The sequence below is a fragment of the Rattus norvegicus genome, chromosome 3 (genome assembly GCF_036323735.1).
Source record: "Rattus norvegicus strain BN/NHsdMcwi chromosome 3, GRCr8, whole genome shotgun sequence".
Lineage (NCBI taxonomy): Eukaryota > Metazoa > Chordata > Mammalia > Rodentia > Muridae > Rattus > Rattus norvegicus.
Window position 1 is genome coordinate 57,650,849 of NC_086021.1, and position 22,265 is coordinate 57,673,113.

Genomic DNA, 22,265 nt, shown 5'->3' on the forward strand with positions numbered 1-22,265 from the left:
CTCAAAGATGGGGGATGGACCCTAGATGCCCTAAAGTGGGGAGAGGGAACCTTTCCACCTCCAGCAGAAAGTAAAGGATGGGGTTGCTATCCCAGTTAAAACTCTGACACATAATTGTCCTATCTGAAAGAACTGCAGGGATGGAAATGGAGGAAAGCCTGAAGAAAAGAAGGTCCAGTGACAGGCCCAAAGTGGGGTCTAGCTCAAGGGGAGACCCCAAGACCTAACACTATTACTGAGGCTCTGGAGTGCTCACAAAAAGAGACCTATCATGACTGCCCTCCAAAAGATCCAACAAGCAGCTGAAAGAGTCAGATGCAGATATGTGCACCCAACCAAAGAACAGAAGCTGCTGACCTCTCTGGTTGAATTAGGGAAAAGCTGGAGGAAGCTGAGGAAGAGGGCAACCCTGTAGGAGGACCAGCAGTCTCAACTAACCTGGACCCCTGAGATCGCTTAGACTCAGGATCAAGCAGGCAGCATACACCAGCTGAGATGGGGCCCCCAACATATATACAGCAGAGGAATCCCTGGGTCTGGGTTCAGTCACAGAAGATGCACCTAACCCTCAAAAGACTGGAGGCCCCAGGAAGTTTAGAGGTCTGGTGGGGTGGGTGGGGTGGCTACATCCTCGTGGAGATGGAGAACAGGGATGAGGTATGGGATGTGGAACAGTTGAGGGTGGACCGAGAGGGGAATAAAATCTGGAGTGTAAAAATAAATAAATAAAATTAAAAAGTAAGATAGAAAAATTTTTAAAAAAAGAAAGATTCAGGATAATCTAATAATACATCATAATCTAATAATAAATCATCCTTTAATTGAATACAATTCTGATTTTTGAACCAGTGTATATGGACTTTTGATCACCTTATTTTATCTGACTTATAACCTGCCATACCCTTCTTGTTTGCAACAGTGTAAACTGTTGGTGCCTCTGGAATTGGTATTCTCTTTACTACATGTGGAAGAAGTAGTTTTTGTATAAACTATTTTGATTTGTGGATATTTGTTATTAATTTCACCCAAGTTGTTACTACAAACTCTTTGCCAATCTTCATACATCACCCATAATGACATAATCTCAGCAGCAGCAGCATCGTTTTCATTGTTGTCTTCTTCGTCGCCGTCATCGCTGTTGGCTAGGGATACTACAATTTCTGCCAGACCTGTTCCTGACAACATAATCTTATTCTACCTCTTATAATTAATTAAAATCATATATATATATATATTCAATTTCTTTACTTTGTCTATGACCTAAAAAATCCACTCCATAATTCTATCTTCTCTTTACATAATGAGTCCAGTAGGAGAGAATGAGTTGAAGATAAAGTGACTAGAATACAGTCAGCTTTAGGACCAAGTCTATCCACATATACCTCTTACAGTCTTTGTTCAACAAGTGTCAATTCTTTTTCTCCTTCAGCTGTTAGACATCTTGCACTGTTAAACTTGAATCCCCTTGTAATGTTTGAAAAAAATTACTTAATTCATATGGACTTAATCCAATTGTACACTTCAGTCAATTAATACCACCCATCAATTTTTGAAAATCATTAAGAGTTTGTAATTGGTCCCTATGGATCTGTACCTTTTGTGGTCGAATTTTTTTTCTTTTTTTTTTCTTTTTCGGAGCTGGGGACTGAATCCAGGGCCTTGTGCTTGCTAGGCAAGCGCTCTACCACTGAACTAAATTCCCAACCCCGGTCGAATTTTTTATTGACTGATTTTATAACCCAAATAACTAAATGAATCTCCTCATTGTAATTTTTCTGGAGCAGTCTGTAACCCCCAGCATAGGATAATTCTTTATGTTACCTTAAACATAGTCTCAAAACATCTTTGACAGAATCAGCCAACAGAATGCCACCCATACAGTGATAAACGATAGACTGTAGGACTTGCTTACAAATTTTTATAATGGTTGTTACACAAAATACTGACACAGAGTTGGACTATTTACCATGCCCTGTGGAAGTACCTTCCAGTTGCATCTGTTTAGTGCATGACTATTATTCAGAGTAGGTATTGAGAAAGCAAGCCTTTCCCTATCCTGCTCAGGCAAGGGTACTCTTGGTCCCCCCCCCCCCCCGGAGCTGGGGACCGAACCCAGGGCCTTGCGCTTCCTAGGCAAGCGCTCTACCACTGAGCTAAATCCCCAACCCCAAGGGTACTCTTAAGAAGCAGTCTTTTAAGTCAGTTATTATTCTAGGCCATGATCTTGGTAACAAAGATGATAAAGAAAGTTCAGGCTGCAAAGGACTCATTGGTTGAATTATCTTATGAACTGCTCTTAATCTGTTTATCATCCTCCATTTTCCTGGTTTCGTTTTTACAACAAACACAGGAGAATTCCATGGGCTGATAGCCTCTTCCACATGTTGAGTCTCCAACTGTTCTTGTACCAGTTGCTCAAGTGCCTAAATTTTTTTTTGTTATGGGGCACTGCTCTTGCCATCCAGGTTGGTTTGATAACCAATTTAAGAGCAAGGCTGTTGGTATGTCAGCAGTGGCCCCTTTCATAAATTTAGAAACTCAATCCCTGTCATGTCCTGCATTTGGACAACAGGCACACCTTTGGTTGTTCCTGATCACCCATATCAATACTGTCCCCAGGAGCATGTACCAAATCACCCCTAATGTCCTCATTTGCTGTCCCTGGAATTGCAAGAATAGTACTTTAAGTATCCCATTGTTATTAAAGATCCCTTCCCCATAAGTTTATGAATATGTCAGTCACATAAGGTTGCAACTTCCTTGTTTGCCCTTCTAGCCCCTCACAGGTAATCCATCAGACACTTTGTATTATTTGTGATAATTTACCAATTCCTATAAATTGTGTGTAGACCTTCTAAAGTAGTCAATCTGAATTCCAAGACTTTTGGGAAAGTATACTAATGTCAGCTCCTGTATTCACCAAACCTTATATGTCACCACCATTCATTTGCACCATTAATATGATCATTAGCCACTATTTACAAGAACACACCTTTTCCAGTACTCCCCAAAGCTCCTGTCCTTTCTACTGGAGTGACCTTGCCCTTGATGTAGGGAAACAACAACAGTTGATCAATTATATCCCCTGCATCAATTTGCATCTCCTTTTTCATATATGCCATATACTTTTATTTCTTCCTTGATATCCCATGAGAACATTTCATCTCAAGATTATTCCCATGGTCCCCGGGGGTAAAGGACCATAAACACAAGTGGTTAACTTGTAATAGTCAGCTTTTGAGGATAATGTAGAGGTGTATCTGTGACCAGATCCAAGGCTGCATTTCCTTCTGTAGCACGCATATGATCAGAAATACCCAGTTTTTATTTTCTTGCCTGGTTGACAAAGGAAGGTGGCTCATATTGTTTACTGTTGGGCCTTGAGCTGAGAGGGCCCTCAGTTTGTTTCCTGATGGCAAGAGGTTACCCTGTATGTCTTTCTTGGACCAGAAATCCTTAAACCAATGTTTGCCCTTTCCACAGTGGCTACAATACCCTGGGAGCTTTTGTGCTCCTAGCAACTAGAATTTGCTTGTTCTCATCTATGAATATCATATTGTCTAGAGTCAATGTACCTGCTACTTTGGCCTCTGAATCTTCTAGCCTTATAATTTCTTTGGAAAGGACCAAATTCACCACAATTAAAACATCAGGCATCCAGAAGCTGGAAAGAACCCAGATGCCCTTCAACAGAGGAATGGATACAGAAAATGTGGTACATCTACACAATGCAACATTACTCAGCTATCAAAAGCAATGACTTTATGAAATTCATAGGCAAATGGAGGGAACTGGAAAATATCATCCTGAGTGAGGTAACCCAATCACAGAAAAACACACATGGTATGCACTCATTGATAAGTGGCTATTAGCCCAAATGCTTGAATTGCCCTAGATGCACAGAACACTTGAAACTCAAGACGGTTGATCAAGATGTGAATGCTTCACTCCTTCTTTAAAAGGGGAACAAGAATACCCTTGGCAGGGAATAGGGAGGCAAAGATTAAAACAGAGGCAGAAGGAACACCCATTCAGAGCCTGCCCCACATGTGGCCCATACATATACAGCCATCCAATTAGACAAGATGGATGAAGCAAAGAAGTGCAGGCCGACAGGAACCGGATGTAGATCTCTTTGCCAGAATACAGCAAACACAGAGGTGAATGCCAGCAGCAAACCACTGAACTGAGAACAGGACCCCCATTGAAGGAATCGGAGAAAGGACTGGAAGAGCTTGAAGGGGCTCAAGACCCCATATGAACAACAATTCCAACCAACCAGAGCTTCCAGGGACTAAGCCACTACCCAAAGACTATACATGGACTGAGCCTGGGCTCCAACCTCATAGGTAGCAATGAATAGCCTAGTAAGAGCACCAGTGGAAGGGGAAGCCCTTGGTCCTGCTAAGACTGAACCCCCAGTGAATGTGATTGTTAGGGGGAGGGTGGTAATGGGGGGAGGGTGGGGAGGGGAACACCCATAAAGAAGGGGAGGGGGGTGGGCTAGGGGGATGTTGACCCGGAAACCAGGAAAGGGAATAACAATCAAAATGTAAATAAGAAATACTCAAGTTAATAAAGAAAAAAAAGGGGGGGTTGGGGATTTAGCTCAGTGGTAGAGCGCTTGCCTAGCAAGCGCAAGGCCCTGGGTTTGGTCCCCAGCTCCGAAAAAAAAAAAAAGAAAAGAAAAAAAAAAGGGAAAAAAAAAACAAAAAAACCATCAGGCATCCTGAAATTTCTAGCTATGATTTGCCCTATGGTATTGGCATTGTGCTACGGAAAACTAATACCAGTTATCTCCCTTATTATGAATTCATCTATAGGGGCTCATCATACTTTCAATAGTCTGATTGCTCTTTTACATTTGGTATTTGCATTTTCAAATGCTAATGTTTCTAGCAATGACTGTCTGTTTTCAGGAATAATATGGCTCTATTCACAACTGAACCCAATCTCTGTAAGAATTCTGTAAAGAACTCTCCAGAACCCTGTGTTATCTTAGTAAATGAGGTGGATGTCCCCGCCTACCAGCTCCTCAGTTATATCCCAAACTCTTAAAGCTGCAAGGCAAGATTGTTTGATTACACCATCATCAGATCAGATTTGTTCCTGTAAGTCAGCATAATGCCCTTCACCAAGCAGCTGGTCTTTAGTAACATTTATTTCCCTTGCTGCATTTTGTGTTCTATTTTTGTTGCTTCATGCCTCCACCAAGACAACCATTATCATTGCTGTCCAGCTCCTAGTACATCTGACATCAATCCCTTTCAACCTTGGGGGATAACCCTATGCTGCATAGCCCGGTCATTAAGCATTTCTTTAACAAAAGGCGAGTGCAAGCCATACAGTACAATAGCCTCTTTTAAATGAGCTAGGTCTAGCATTTCTATTGGATGCCAGGTCATTTCATTATAAGCATCATTAGCAGGCATGTGCTGCGCAAAGACTGGGAAGGCTGAAGATGCGTGTGTAATCCCACGCAAATCCTCTGGTGGTACACTCCAACAAACACTATCCCATTTTACCTGTGTCATTTCCTGCTCTTCCAGATCCCTAATTTCACAGGGGTGCTCTTGGCCCCCGGCAATGAAAGTTCTTGGAGCAGGTTGGGGAGGCCATTTACCTTCCACCCTAGTTTGCTTCCCACTTTCATCATGCAGTAAATTTCCAGTCTCAGACACCAAGCCTGACGAGTGTTGTTCTCCCACTGACCCTTTTTGTCACTTCTACATCTATCTGCAAACTCTCAGGGCACAGCCAACTCTCCAGTCCTCTCTAACAAAAGAGAATTCTCAGGTTTCCTCCTAAACTTTTTCAAAGTAGTTTACATGAAAACTATAAAGCAAAACAAACAGACGAAAACAAAAACAAACCCTTCTGGGAGCAAGGCAACAGTGGCAGCAGCTGCTGTTTTGCCAACCTCCTTAAACAACATTGGTAACCCATTAAAACCTGCCCTTTTTCTCTATTACATTAGAAGCAGAGTTACCCATAATGCCTAGGCCACATTGGGCTCCACCTGTAGGCTTAGATTTTTTTCCAAAACCTTATTTCAATAATGGTTATTAAGTGCTTTAACCTCCTTTCTAGCCTACCACCCACCAGAGGTAGTAGAAAGGAAAGGCAGATAAGCCAAGGAGGATCCGAGCCTGTTTAGTAATAATTCTCTGGAGCAAATCCAATCTGTGTTGTGCAAGTGGCCAACACCCACAGAGGCAGTAAGAAACTGCCAGGACATCACCACAAGTGTTTTGGTATGTTTGTCTCCATGGGGTCTGGACAAACGATGACCAGCAAAGCATGGTAAGGCATACCTCTACCACACAGCGCCGTCCACTGTCTGTTGAATTGTATTTATACCTTTCCAAACATCACATGCTCCCTCAAGCATCTGTTCAAGCAAAACAGCACATGCTCCCTTTACAGGCTGCTTCCAGAAAAACACCATGTATCTGTTCTCAGCAAAACATCCTTCACATATCTCCTTCAACAACAGCATCCTCTCATAAGACAGTTTCCAGAAAAATACCACATGGCACAACTGAATCATCCCAAGAAACCAGATATTTCCACTTCATTTACGCTTATAATGAAGATGTAGGTTAAAAATAGACAAAACTACTTTGAACTTATAAAAACTGCTGTAACTCCCTCTTGCGTAATATTTTACCTGCTCTTGAATGAGATAATTTTTCTTCTTCTGTAGAGAACTTTGTCTTTGGGGACATAAATGGACTAAAGGAAAAAAAATAAAATTATTGGAGTTTCTCTCCATCCACCAACTGTGTGTATAAGTATGTATGTATGTATGTTTTAGGTATGTATGTGTGTATGTATGTATGTATGTAAAATGGTTGGAGCATGCTTGATAGAGCTTTACTGTTTCCACCAAATATGTGTGGAGATATATATACGTGTACATATAAATATGCATATGAACATGTGTATGTTACATATATGTAAGGTGGTTGGAGATTTGCTCTATCTACCCAATGTGTGAATGTATGTCTGTCTATACATATGTACAGACATACATATTAGGCATGTACTTATGTGTGTACGTATGTATGCATGCGTGTAAATATGTAAATTTGTTGAAACTTGCTTGTTGGAGCTTTCTTTGCTTTATGCAGTGTGGGCATGCGTGTGTGTGTGTGTGTGTGTGTGTGTGTGTGTGTGTGTGTGTGTGTCTGTGTGTGTACTCCCATGCATGCACGATTTTCTCTCTTTTCTTTCTTGATAGCCACAAAGAGAACTAGTCCCAGATAATTACCTTTTGCTCCTGTTAGCACTACCAGCCCTGACCGAATAAATCACCTGCTATCAGCAGGTGGAGATGACAGTTGGTTGCTATCAGCACTGACCTGAATCTCCCTACTCCATACTGGCTGGCTTCCTCAGTTAACCCTGTAATGTAACGTCAAAGCTGGTCTTCGCAGTAAATCACTGTGGAAAGCAGGTGAAGAAGACATGGAAGTGTTGTCTTTTGTATTATTCATGTTTCATCTTCTATTTCACTTTCCAAACCCCCACAATTGCATGTGTCCCCCATCTTTGTTTTTTACCTTTTCATTTCTCACATCTGGAAATGTAAGTACTAATTCACCACCTACTCTTTCCTAGAATTCCCCAACTGGTCCCAATCTACATTTCATCTTACCGGAAAGACTTTTTTTTTTTCTTTTTGCACCTACAGTCAGAAATTAATCACTTAACCACTTAGTGTTAAATCTTTTCTAAAAGCTATCTTGTGTATACATTGTAACTTCTAGAAGCAGAACATCAGGACCAGTGTGTGTTAAATGTTCCATGTCCTTTCTTCGAAAAACAATTGACCCAGTTCTTAGAATATTTTGTGTACCCTAAAATTCATACATTGAAATGTAATCCCCAAGGGAGTGACTTGCAAGGGTCTAGCCTTTGTGAAGTAATCAGATTTCTTTTCTTTTAAAGATTTATGTATTTATCTTATGCATGTAAATATACCTGACTTCAGACACACCAGAAGAGGACATCAGATCCCATTACAGATGGTTGTGAGCCATCATGTGGTCGCTGGGAATTGAACTCAGGACCTCTAGAAGAGCAGCGAACGCTCTTAACTGCTGAGTCATCTTTCTAGCACATAACTAGATTTCTTAGTTACTTTCCCCCGTGTCATTATAAGACACCACGAACAAAGCAACTTATTATTTTTTTTTTTTTGGTTCTTTTTTTCGGAGCTGGGGACCGAACCCAGGGCCTTGCGCTTCCTAGGTAAGCACTCTACCACTGAGCTAAATCCCCAGCCCCACAAAGCAAGTTATAAGAGAAAGCATTTCTTGTATTACCTGGAGCTCACAGTCTCAGAGAGTAGTAGATGACAGTCCTTGTGCCGCAAACAGGCATGGTCCTAGAGCAGTAACTGAGAGCTTACATCTTGATCCTCAGGCAGGAGGCAGAGAGCTACTGGAGATGGCATGGCCTTTTGACATCTCAAACCTCGTCCCTAGTGGCACATCCCCTAATCCTTCCCAAATAGCTCTACCAACTGGAGACCAAAGGTTCAAATATGCGAGCCTGTGGGAGCCACTTTCATTCAAGCTACTACATTAGAACACGAAGGGAAATCCGTTAGGAGTGGGATTATCGCCCTTATAAGAAGAGGCTGGACAGAATGACCTGATGCCCTTCCTTTACCCCTCTGCACTTCCTCCATCTCCTCATCGTCCCCCCTTTCTTCTTTCTTTGCAAGATATAGCAAAAATTTGCCATTCTGTACCTGGAAGGGAATTCTTACCAGAATCTGATTGTCCTGCCATCGTGATCTAGAACTTGCAGTTTCCAGATCTGTTGGAAGTTTCCAAGTCTTATAAATGGCCTTGGCACTTAGCACATTCTGGAAGGACACAGATGCATTGCACAAGACCAGTTTGATGCACATTCCTGCTTCCTAACTTCCAGTCCCCATCACTGTTCACCTGAAGTAGAATGGAGGGAAGAAAACAGCACAGAGATAGCTGGTTTTTTTTTTAAGACTTATTTATTTATTATATACAAGCACACTGTAGCTATCTTCAGACACACCAGAAGAGGGCATCAGATCTCATTACACATGGTTGTGAGTCACTGTGTGGTTGCTAGGATTTGAACTCAGGACTCTGGAAGAGCAGTTAGTGCTCTTAACCGTTGAGCCATCTCTCCAGACCCAGAGATAGTTTTTTAACAACTCCCCATTTGCCTCACATTATCCTCACTGTTGCCGCACAGTGACTAAAAGCATCGAGAGCACCCATGCTATCCACTGTTTGGTAAGCACTGAGCACCAACTGAATGCCAAATACTAAGTAGGGCCACAGCTTGATGGGGCATGAAAAAGGTGTTTAAATGACTGCTTTCAAGGAGTTACATTCAGATGAGGAGAAAATGACTTATGCAAATGCTAGAAGAGAAAACATAGGGGAAAATACGGGGAATGCCCAGGCGTAGTCTCAGCATAGAGCATTTTGGTACAGACCCATTTAAAGCTGAGCACCATGGAGAATGCCTATAATCCCAGCACTCGAAAGAGATAATAATTGCAGGTTTGAAGTCAGCTTGAGTTATATGGTGAGCTCTTCTCACAAACGCAAGCAAATAAGCGATATACGGGCAAGGTAGAAGAAAATAGTAATCTCGGTAGCTGGCTTTTGTGAAACATAAGCTAGGTAAGTAAAGAGTGAACAGAAATGATCGAAAGTGACTGTTAAGAGAGTTGGCAAAGGGGGCTGGAGGGATGGCTCAGTGGTGAAGAGCACTGGCTGCTCTTCCAGAGGTCCTGAGTTCAATTCCCAGAAACCACATGGTGGCTCACAGCCATCTGTAATGGGATCTGATGCCCTCTTCTGGCATGTCTGAAGACAGCTACAGTGCACTCTTATACATAAATACATAAATCTTTTTAAAAAGAGATGGTAAAGATTGAATTCAGTAAATTGTATGTGTATATGTGCATATAGTGGAACTCTCTCTATAGACCAGGCTGGTCTTGAACTCAGAGTTCTGCCTGCCTCTTGCTTCCAGTGTACATGTGTATATTGTCTATCTATGCTTTTTTCTTTATAAGGAACAATCTTTCTGTGTAGCCCTGGATGTGGTGGAACTCTAAGGACCAGGCTAGTCTTGAACTCAGAGTTCTACCTGCCTCTGCTTCCAAAACACTAAGGCAAAGTCATAGCTCATTTATGCTGTAAAGGAATGTGCTAAGTCCTAAAGAGCTCCTTCACTGGACTCCTAAAAGGGCTTGGTGATTTAATTCTTACTGAATTAAAATTACTGCCAGTCAAATTCAAGAACGATATAGTGGACTAAACTCAGTTTTTACTTCACCGTTTAAAACCGGTCTTGCTCGCTGTCATATCACAGTCTGCACAGTAGGTGGCGACATTGTTTCACCCCAGAATCAGCTTTTCTAGAAAACAAGGAAGCTGTAAAACAAATTTTCAGGATAGACCTAATTTGGCCAAAATTAACGACGTCACTTTGTCTACCTTATGAAACCAGGTGAATAATACACCATTGGAATACGCCAAACCATAACAAATTTCAAATAATTTATAGTGAGTAGCAAGTTTCTAATAAGTTGCTTTGCTAATGAATGTCAACGAGTTGAGCTGTGCTACTAAAAAATATCCACCCAATCATCATCTTCATCCCAACTTTTTAGTCCTAATATAAAGATAAGTATTTGTTTAGACTTAATTTCATGTGTGAAAGTCAGCAATTGTGATAAAAACTGTTCTGATAGAAACTGAGGCTGCGGGGATCGCTCACTTGTTAAGAGCACCTGCTATTCCCAGCGCCCAGGTTGAATGGCTCACAGCTCCCTGTAACTCCAGTTTCAGGAGATCTGATACACTCTTCTGGCCTCTTCGGGCACCAAGCACACACAGCATATCTGGTGTTATGTCTAGGAAAATACTGTCTCTATTCTGGAATAACTAGACTCACACAGACACATAAATTAAAAAAAGAAGGAGGGCCATGGGTCTCTGCAGAACAGTTACTTGAGTGGGACCCTAAAGAAGGATAAGAACCATTATCACACACCATAGTTGAAGATATAAAAACCATTCTAAGAGGATGTTTGACCTTAGTTACACGCGCTATAGAACAATTTCCAATCATAACGAAATTTCCCCTCCTGGCTTTGAGGCATCATTTTAATTCAGAATTTAGTCAACATCTGTGTTCATCTTCATCCCGCTAAGAGTATCTTTCAGTTTCTATAGAGAAGGTACATGTTTTCAAAGTGCGGCTAAGCAGTGAAGTTCAGTGATAGAACAAATGAGGCCTTGGGTTTAACCCCAGCACTGAAACCAAAGAACATTGGTATTTATCTGCCATCTAACCTGGCTTCCCTTTGTTAGATTTTTATTGTTATTGAGCATTTTGGAGAATTAGTGTGGTCCTATTTTGCATGAAACATTCTATGAAGAGCTGGGATGTAGTTTTAGGTCAGGTGGGATTCTGTTTCTCATTTTGGTTCCTAGTAATTTTTTGAGAGTACCAAGTATAAACTTCATCTCCCAAAACTGACTTCAAAATTGCAAACTCCTTCTTTTGAGCATTTGAGATGCTTTCTAAGCCATCATGATATTAATACATATGTAGCTTAGGCTTTTTTTCTCTCAAAGAGGACGATTTTATTCTTACTCTTCTTAGTTGGCTCTTTGTAATCAAGGGAAATCGACAGTTTGGAAGTGTCTGAGACTAGGGGTGTTGGGCTGTGTAGAACTCTAGCCTAGACTGCATGAGGCTCTGGGCAGTTGCATTTCCAGGAAGAAGAAGAAGAAGAAGAAGAAGAAGAAGAAGAAGAAGAAGAAGAAGAAGAAGAAGAAGAAGAAGAAGAAGAAGAAGAAGAAGAAGAAGAAGAGGAAGAAGAAGAAGAGGAAAATTTTTTTCAGTTTAGGGGCTGGGTCATGTGGTACCTGTAGTTCATTTATATGGGAGAAGCTCATGAGTTCTGGGAATTAAATTCATCTCACCAGGTATGGTGGCAAGGGCCTTTACCCTCTGATCCATCTTTATATAAAGAGTAATAAATTGGGCTGGTGAGATGGATCACCATTTTCACATAGACACAAAGTAAATAAATAGAACGTAATAAGGGATGAGAAATTCACTTGTTGTAGAGTGTCAGCACATTTTCCACAAGTATTTCCACTTTCTTATTTGAGGCAGGGTCTCACTATGGACCCCTGTCTGGCCTGGAACTCAAGAGATCTGACAGATCTGACATCTACTTTCTAAGTGTGAGAGTAGAAGGCATTTATTTGCCCAGTCATATGTGTGTGTGTATGTATGTATACATATATGTATATGTATGTATATATATATATCTTTTTTCTTTAAATATTTTTTAAAAAATTTTTTATTAGATAGATTTCTTTACTTACATTTCAAATGATATTCCCTTTCCTGGTTTCCTGTCCATAAGCCCACATCCCCATCCCATCCCCCATACAGGTATTTCCCCCTATACATCCCCCTTATTGCCCCCCCCCAACATTCCCCTGAATGGGGGTCCAACCTTGGCAGGACCAAGAGCTTCCCCTTCCCCTGGTGCCCCAACAAGGCTATCCTCTGCTACATATACAGTTGGAGCCCTGGGTCAGTTCATGTATATAGTCTTTCAGTAGTGGTTTAGTCCCTGGGAGCTCTGGTTGGTTGAATACACACACACACACACACACACACACACACACACACACACACACACACACACATATATATGGTACTTTGAAAGGCAAAATACTGTAAAAGGATTTAAATTTTACTTACCCATCAAAAATTAACAAGGTGTATCATTATGCCAAATATAATGACTCTTTAGTTTGTTACCCCTGCGTGACTCAGTGGACGTGCAAATCAGTGTGGACTAATGACTGCGTACAAACATATCGGTGCCCTGAGCAGTTCGATTTCATCAATAGACAGGCATCAGGCCCCTTATTGGAAGTCTCTGTAGAGCCTGGAACTTAATGAGGAATCTGGGCGGGCATCTCCTTCCTACCTCCGCAAAGCATCTGCTCGCTCTACCTGATAACACTGGATAACTCTGATTTCTCTTCTCATTCCCAGCTCCCTGCTCACTTTGCGATCTTTCTGACTGATACTTCTGCTGGCAACACGTCCAACAATCAATCGAACCAGTCCACCCCTTGACTTGCTTCAGCTTTGCTATCAGGTCTGCCTTCCAGCTCCTCCTGAGCACCCACAGTCCCTATGCACACATGTCAGCCATGAGCCACCAAGCCATCACTAAGTCCTCGAGGGGAAGTCAGCGAGAGCCTTTGAATCACAAAATGAACAAGCACGATGCTTTTTCTTTTTCTTTTTTTCTTTTTTTTAAAGATTTATTTATTCATTTATTATATATAAGTACACTGTAGCTGTCTTCAGACACACCAGAAGAGGGCATCGGGTCTCCTTACAGATGGTTGTGAGCTACCATGTGGTTGCTGGGAATTGAACTCAGGACCTCTGGAAGAGCAGTCGGGTGCTCTTAACCGCTGAGCCATCTCTCCAGCCCGATGCTTTTTCTTTTAAGATTTATTTTTTTATCCTATGTGTATATGTGCTGCCTGCATGTATATCCGTGCACCGTGTGAATGCCTGGTGCCCAGGGAAGTCAGGAGCGAGTATCAGGTCCTCTGGAACTCAAATTACAGACAGCTGGGAACTGAACCCAGGTCCTCTACCAGAGCAGCAGCAAGTGCTCTCAACCTCTGAGCCAACTCTCCAGCCTCTAGAATCAGTTTCTAACATTTAGGACGATTGGAGTTCTCAGTTTCACACACCGTTAAGATAAGCATTGCTCGGGTTGGGGATTTAGCTCAGTGGTAGAGCGCTTGCCTAGAAAGCGCAAGGTCCTGGGTTCGATCCCCAGCTCCGAAAAGAAAAAGAAAAAAAAAAAGATAAGCATTGCTCTTACTCTCCTGCTCCCCCCAATTCCCTTCCCCACTTCTATCCACGTGCTCATGGCAGGCCTCTACTCTACTCCTCTACTCCTCTATTTCTCTACTTCTCTCTGTGTCTCACTCTCTCTGCCCCTTAACTTCCCTCTCCATGCACTGAATAAACTCTATTCTATTCTTTAAAAAAGATAAGTATTAAGCTTATGTATATGGAATGAATTCATAGTAGATAATAGAGGCTGGTATCCAACATCACATCCCTACTGTCAATGTTAGGGCGGATCCTTAAACACAAAAAAGGAATATTGTTAAAGTCACATGAAATAGTATAGCTCTCACCCTTTGTCTACTTCTTAATTACTATTTTGGAACTAATCTTTAATAGTATATAAGATTACGCCTTCTACTCAATCAAAATGAAAACAACCTTTGCCTTTCAAACTGATCCAGAACACTAACAGACTTGAGCCTTATCCCTCATTAGAGAGTGGACAAGTAAAGCCACACATCCCCTTCAGCAGCGGGATGGCTCACAGGATAAAGGTGCTCACCATGCAAATCTGACAACCTGGGTTGCATCACCAGAATCCGGAAAGCAAGGAATTACCCAAGTCTCAAAAGTTCTCTTTTGACCTCTACACAAGCAATACGACTCATGCCCTTACACCACACACACACACACACACACACACACACACACACACACACACACACAGACCTCTATGTAAGCAATTCGACTCATGCCCTTACATTACACACAGAGAGAGAGAGAGAGAGAGAGAGAAAGAAAGAGAGACCTCTACATAAGCAATTCGACTCACACCCTCACATCACACACACACACACTAATAATAATAATAATAATAATAATAATAATAATAATAATAATAATATAATGATGATATAGTATGCCAGATCAATGATTAAGAATATGAATGCTGAACATCTATTTCTATTTTAATCTCCTGTCAGAAAAAAAAGTGTTCATATATTTGTATTTATAAAGGAATCTGGGATTTGAACAAATGAAAAAAGCACCTATTTTTCTTTAGATATCTCTCACATACCTGTTTATTTTTAAAGTCCTATAAACTCTCTCCAGCTGTAGTACAAATCAGGTTGTAATACTGAGCCAGCTACAGGAAGGATACTCTCTAAACCTTCCACGACCATCTTTTGGATGGTACATTTTCTCAGTTATGACATTTGTGAGGTGCCAACATTTGGTATGTGTGGCTCTTTCAAGTAAAACTCATTGGCCAAGTCAAATAAAGCTGAGATGACTTCCAAGTCTTCTTTTTGGGTGATAGAAAATGGGTTTCTGGAGATTAAATCCAGAGCCTCCCAGGAGGGACTTATACATGCTAGGTAAAAACTATATAAATGAGTTTTAGCCTTGGTCCTCAAGGTTCTTTTAGGCAAAGACTTAGAGGGTGTTTAGATATATGTCAATGAATCATCTTAAAGTTAATACAACACAGGAGGTAGAAAAAAAATCTGAGATACTCTTTAAAGTGCTGATTATTTGGGCTGTACAGAGATGGCTCAGAGGTTAAGAGCCTGCTCTTTCACTGGACCTGAGTTTGGTTTTCAGTACCCTCAGTTCTGGTCCTCACAACTGCCTGTAACTCCAGCAGCAGCAGCAGAGGCTATAGCTCCCTCTTTTGGCCACTTCAGGAATTTCACTCACATACTCATACCCATGTACAGATACACACTTCTGCACACAAAAGATAATAAATACAAACCTTTAACGTGTTATTTCCATGACACCATCATGAACGAGAATTTTCAAAGCATTGAAAACTGGGATAAGATAGGGCTTTGAAGCCATAATTCCACACAAATTTGTACGAGGTCTACCATAAACAGACTCTGTCATCTAACTCTTCCTACAACCCAAAGGAAAATTGAGGAACAACTCAGAATATGTGTAGAGCCAGTGTGACCAGAAGCTAATAAAAGTGTAGACTCTAGCTAAGGAGTAGAGGGAAAGGCATCACCAGAGGAGCAAAGATAAACACCTAGTCTAGTCCAAAGGGAAACACCACTGAGGCAACCAAGTTATAAAGAGACAGTAGCAGCCTAGCAAGACAGAACAAGAAAGCTAGAGGCTTGCTCCTATGTGATGGCTGAAGGTTTACCTAAAAAAGCCAGACGCTCTGGAGGATTTCAATAGCACTGAACAGTGTACCAAGGTCGCTGATCTCAAGAAACTGCCTCGTTGGAGAGACATAGCTTATCCATGGAAAGTTAAATGACCGCATGAGACAAACGATTTAAGCAGCGCTGCCAAGCAATATATGGTGATCACTAGGAAAGTCCTCAGGAGCTCAGTTTTTGATGGACGATGAGAGTTCAAAGGGATAAAATAGATATAAGAATTAACAGTAAATGAAAACGGAAAGAGAAATGTCCCTGGTAGATTATGAGAAAGCACCGAAGCCAACCTGAGGGGTCTATTAATCATGACTTTCATTTTCTATATTACATAATGCTCTGATAGCCTGTAGCCTCGCCCTTCGCGAGGGCCTGCCCTTTGTAGAAATGTCCAGTTCCTAAAGATGGCAAACAACATGTCTACACAGGCACGCCTCCGACGCAATGCAGCCAGGCACGCCTCCGACGCAATGCAGCCAGTCTTAAGTGCAGGAAGCCCGGATCTGTCTCCTTACCTTGACTTAAATTGTCCTGGTGCTGGGCACCTAGCCGTATATTGAACTAAGCTGACTTTCTTCTTTCTTTTTCTTTTTTTTACTGGATATTTTTTATTTACATTTCAAATGTTACTCCCTTTGCCGGTTTCCCATCCATAAGCCCCCTATAGCATCCCCCTCCCCCTTCTATAGGGGTGTTCCCCTCCCCATCCACCCACCCCGTTCCCGCCTTCCCACCCTGACATTCCCCTTCAGCCTTTCTTCTTTCGAGCTATAAAAAACAAACTTTCTCTTCCCCTCTCCATCTTCCTCTTCTCCCCCAACCCCTTCCCTTTTTAAAGACCAAGCTGGCTTCAGTTTCTGAGCTGCGGCAATTCTGCCTCAACTTCCTGAGTAGCTGGACTTTACAGGTGCACATCTGCTTCCCAGCGGCGAGCATCTCGTGAGCGGCTGCACTTGCCTCGCCTCAATAAAAAAAAAAAAAGTCCCAAGTACACTTCACCATCGAAAGTATAGAAGGTTTGCACAGAACAATGCTTCTTGGATTATAGTCTGGGGAACCTTGGGGTTCCTGAAACCAGATCCTCTCAGAAAGCAAAAGAAGCCAAGTGAGTTTACACGACACAGTATGAAAAGACGATTGACAGGCGTCTGAAACACATTTTTATCTTATTTTTAATTGTGTGAATATGTAGGTGGGGGGGGGGTTGTGCACAGGAGTACAGTACCTGAGGAGGCCAGAAGAGGGCATCTGATCACTGGAACTAGCCACATGGGTGCCGGGACTAAACTCACTTCCTCTGATCTTGTGTTGTTTTTTTCCTTTTGAGACAGAGTCTTGCTATGTCTCATTGGCTGTGGAGCTGTCTATGAAGAGTGGTCTAACCTGGGTCACCGTGCCCTGATTAAAGGCATACACACCGCCAAGCAGTAGAATGCTCTGGGAAGCTGAGGCATCTCCCCAGTCCCTGATAAAGTTTCAGACTCCTCTTTGCTGTCTCCCAATGAAACCCTGTGGGTTGCGTTTCTAGTTTTCTGTAAAGGTTTTCAAACACTTCTTTATTTCCAAACACGTATTCGTGAAAGACTAGATTTTGCTCATTTGCTTGAACCAAAATAACACATTTACCACATATTGGATGCAGACGAAGGCATGAGAACGCAGCTGTTTTCTGTTAAGCCAGATGTGAAATTTCTCAGAAAATGTAAAGATGACAATTTTTTTTTACTAAATTTGTTTAATTTTGATTTTTTAAAATACTTATTGTGGTGACATATCACATGCTAATTACTTTCTTAATGAATCAGTAGGTAAATATTTTCAACAATTCTCCACTATATATTTCAAATATAAAGGTTCAGTAACTCTTGGGAACGAAAAGAGTTATTGAGATCATATTTTTAAAGCTCAATAAAAAGATTTTTTTAAGACCAAAATCTTAAGAGCAGTAATATACTGGAACCCATTATTGCTGTTAAACTGCCTTCTTGATATGTTCATATCCCTAGATTTGTGCTGCTCTCAGAAGAAGCAGAGAATCTTCTGCTCTGGACAGAAGTCAGTTATGTGTCAGTAACACTGACAGAAGTGAGTGCAGAAACTCATAACTGGTAAAAGTAGTGAGAATACTGTTGTGTACTCTGCCACAAGCGGGGCAGCTATACCAAGCCCCACCCAGCTAAGTCTCGGGGCATGAAAGAAAGAGAGAAAGAAGAGCTGGATGTAGGCAGGTGATGGGCTCTGAGGAAAGGAGACTCCTCCATTTGGGGTACCACTACCTCTGATAAATTGCCCGTGCTCCAGTAGGTGACCCACACCCAAATGCATATGAGTAGCAGTAATTGGACTCAGGACTCAGTGAGTTATTTTACTGAGAGAGAGAGAGAGAGAGAGAGAGAGAGAGAGAGAGAGAGAGAGAGAGAGAGAGAGTTGTTGTGTTGGGGATCAGGAGACTTGGAGTGGGAATATGGGGGTAGATATGATCAAAATACATCGTATATATGCATGACATTCTCAAATAATAAACACCACACACATTTTTGAAAAAGAATTTTCTGGTTGAGTCTTTAGGGACTCCTGCATATCAGGTCTCCTACACACAGAGTTATGTCATCGGCAATACCTGTGATTAGGCTTCTTCTTTCCCTGTGTGTATCCCTTTTGCTTGCTCCCCCTCACACGATTGCTCTGGCTAAGCTTCCAGCAGCATACTGAATAAGAGTTAAGAAGATAAACACTGTCATCTTGGTCCTGGTAAGTGGAAACGCTTTGACTTCCCCCTCATTTCAGAAAACGCTGGCTTGTCATGTATAGCTTTCGTTACTTTGAGGTGTGCTCCTTCTATTCTGAGTTTCAGACTTTTTTGTTTTTCCCGTCAGGGTCCAGAGTTTAGCTCTGTCTCTCCGGAAGCTTGCCTTGCGTAGATCAGATTGTCCTCTACCTCACAGAGATATGCAGGACTCTGCCTCTTAAACGCTGGAATTAAAGGCATGCTTCACCACACCCTGAGCTTCAGGACTTTTACCGAGAAGCAACACTGGATTTTATCAGAAGCCTGTTCCGTATCTACTCAGGTGACCACGTGATTTCTGCCTTCGAGTTCATTAGTGAAATTTGCAACATTGTTGATTTAGATCTATTGAGTCTTACGTCCATCTCTGAGATAAAAACCAACTTGATCGTGATGAATGATCTTTGCTATGTTATCTTAGTCAGTGTTCTACTGCTGAGAAGAGACACCGTGACCGCAGCAATTCTTAGAAAGGAAAGCAGTTAGCTGGGGCTTGCTTTACATTCCAGAGGTTTAGTTGATCATCAGCATGGCGGAAAACGTGGAAGTACACAGGCAGACGGGGCTTAACAACTGAGAGTCTTCAATTCAGATCTACAGACAACAGGAAGCAGGGGGTGGGGGGTGGGGGTGCGGGGGGAGGAGCCGCTGGGCCTGGCTTCTAGAACCTCAGAGCCCCACTCCCTGTGACACTAACAAGGCTACACCCTCTAATCCTTCTAAGTAGTGCCACTCCGGGATGACTAAGTATCTTGCTATTGGAAGATTTGTTGTCTGTTTTCATTATGATGATGATTATGATGATGATGATGATGATGATGATGTGTGTGTGTGTGTGTGTGTGTGTGTGTGTGTGTGTACACATTGTGTGTGTAGATCAGGGGACAACTGTGCAGGATTAGTGTTCACTTTCCACCTTTACATATACTGAAGTCACCAGGCTACTTCGGCAAATTTCACCCACTGAGCAAGCTTGCCAGGCCCGGATCTTTCCTTTCCCTCCCCTCCCCTCCCCTCCCCTCCCCTCCCCTCCCCTCCCCTCCCCTCCCCTCCCCTCCCCTCCCCTCCCCTCCCCTCCCCTCCCCTCCCCTCCCCTCCCCCTGAGCTTGATCACAGTCCTCAGTGGAAACACTTCAGGCTTTGCGGTTTAACATATTCTCCATGGCTCTGGGGTCACCTCATCAGCACTCAGATTGTTGAGAAACATGTTCTTCTCTTGGCCAAAAGCATAGCGGGGCCCAGAGCTTGAGTTGCAACTCCGAACATTCGCAGATTAGAATGGGCAGGTCGGGGTGTGCCTTCTTCAGCTCCAAGTGCCGTTGCTGGATGAAATTCCTCCCACCCTGGCTGCCTGGGGAACTCTGGTATAAGTGAATGCGAATCTCACGCAATGCCCGCTTCGCACCGACCACTGGGCTTGCAGCGACGGACGCCATCTTTGCTAGCAAAGGAGCACCCAGATGCTCTTCTTGTCTCTCTCTGTCCTTTGGTATCCCTACTGTTCTCATCCGCATGAAGACGACAAGCTAACCTTAGCTTACTATAACATTTTTACTCCATAAACCTCTTTAATTAAAAAACAACAACAAAAACTTCTTATAATATTTAGCCAAAAGCACGAGACATATTGTAAATAAAAATATAACGTATATTTAAATTATGCTTGTGGGTTTTGCAAGTTTATTAATTCTTTGAGAGTTTCATCTATATCTTTGTTCTCTAAGCTTTTTTTTTTTTTTTACTTTTGAAACCAGAAAGGAAAGAGAGAAACGATATAATTATAATCTCAAAAGAAAAAAAAAAGCTAAAATCAGATGTTATAGGACATATGACTAGGTCACTAAGACCCAAGAGCAAACTTCCATCAGAAACAAAGAAAACCAGGAAATGTGGTTTGATAACTTAAAGTCCTTTGGGTGTGGATGTCCAAAGTAGTAGTCCATATGCAGTGAAAGATTTCTTCAATAATAAAGGAAAAATAACATTTCCAACAAGCAAAAACTAAGAGAATTAGTTACTTGCGCAGTCACTAGAGTACTATTTAAGGGGAAAAGCAGAGATTTTGAACATAATGAGAATAATAAAGTCAAAACAATCAAATCTATGAGTGTTCACTGTGTAGATGATGATACTAATTGCTTTTTATTTTTAACATCTGAGGAGATTCTGAACAATTGTGTATTAAAAGGGAGAAATGAGAAGTGTTAAATATTTCTAACATTTTACCATTTTCTAGAAAGAAGGTAAAATTTATAATAGTATTAGATTTTGATAAACAAAAATATCTTGTAAGAATTAAGGTTACATTAAGAGTTTAATAAAATAATAAACAATCCCCCAATTAGTCATGGCCAAATACAGTGAGATTGAATCCATCTAATAGGCAGACAAATTTGAATTAATTCTGGAGATTTTTATTGACAAGAGAATTTTATTGAAAAAAAAAACTATTTCAGAGGTCAGTGACTCATTTAGGTAATCAAACTCTTAAATAACTCCAGTTTATATTTTATCTTTTATTTTACCATTTTATTGCTATTTCTGGGTTGTTTTCCCCAAAGACTAGGTTAAAACTACTGAATGTCATGCAGCATTTATGCTATTCTTAGCTAAAAATAAAATGGCATCCAACCTTCTCAAAGTAACCGAATGCCACATAAACCAGTTACACAGCCAGCTCATTTACACTGAATGGGTAATTTACTCCGTCTGCAACTTATGCTAATTAAGGAAGGATTACTTTGTTACCATTTACATAATCGCACAAGTGTCTCCTTCCCTGAATGCCACTCTCATCTTGAGTCTCCATTCTTCTCCACTATTAGGCTCTTGGGAACACTTCAGATACTGTCATCCTTTTCGTTGTACTTTTTGCTGGCAGAGTAACTGAGTTAAGAAAGTATTAAGAACATACAGAATTTCCTTAACTTAATAAGTTATAGGGTTGCCTCAGTTTTCTCTTGCTGCGATAAAATTTACAGAAGAAAGCAACCCGAGAGAGAAAGGGTTTATTTTGACTTACAGGTCCAGTGGAATACAGTGGAACCCAGGAAGATGGGGCAGTGGGCAGGGAAGGTGTGGCTGAAGGATCAGGAAGTAGCTGGTAACATGGCATCTATACAGTGGGGACAGAGAACAAGGAATGCCTCCTACTGCTCCCTCCTCCTCCTCCTCCTCCTCCTCCTCCTCCTCCTCCTCCTCCTCCCCCTCCTCCTCCTCTTCCTCCTCCTCCTCTTCCTCCTCCTCCTCCTCTTCCTCCTCCTCCTCCTTCTTCCTCCTCCTCCTCTTCTTCCTCCTCCTCCTCTTCTTCTTCCTCTTCCTCTTCTTCTTCCTCCTCCTCATCCTGCTTCTTCCTCCTCTTCCTCTTCTTCTCCCCCCAC

The 22,265-nt window shown here is 41.8% G+C and overlaps 1 non-coding gene and 1 pseudogene across 1 annotated transcript; one reads left to right on the plus strand and one right to left on the minus strand.

Moving 5' to 3' along the window:
* Positions 1-13,842: 13,842 nt before the first annotated feature.
* Positions 13,843-13,917, plus strand: Trnas-aga35 (transfer RNA serine (anticodon AGA) 35). Its single transcript has one exon. It is a non-coding gene; the product is annotated as a tRNA-Ser (tRNA).
* A 6,101-nt stretch (positions 13,918-20,018) lies between these two features.
* Positions 20,019-20,321, minus strand: Ndufa2-ps1 (NADH:ubiquinone oxidoreductase subunit A2, pseudogene 1; annotated as a pseudogene).
* Between the last annotated feature and the right edge of the window lie 1,944 nt (positions 20,322-22,265).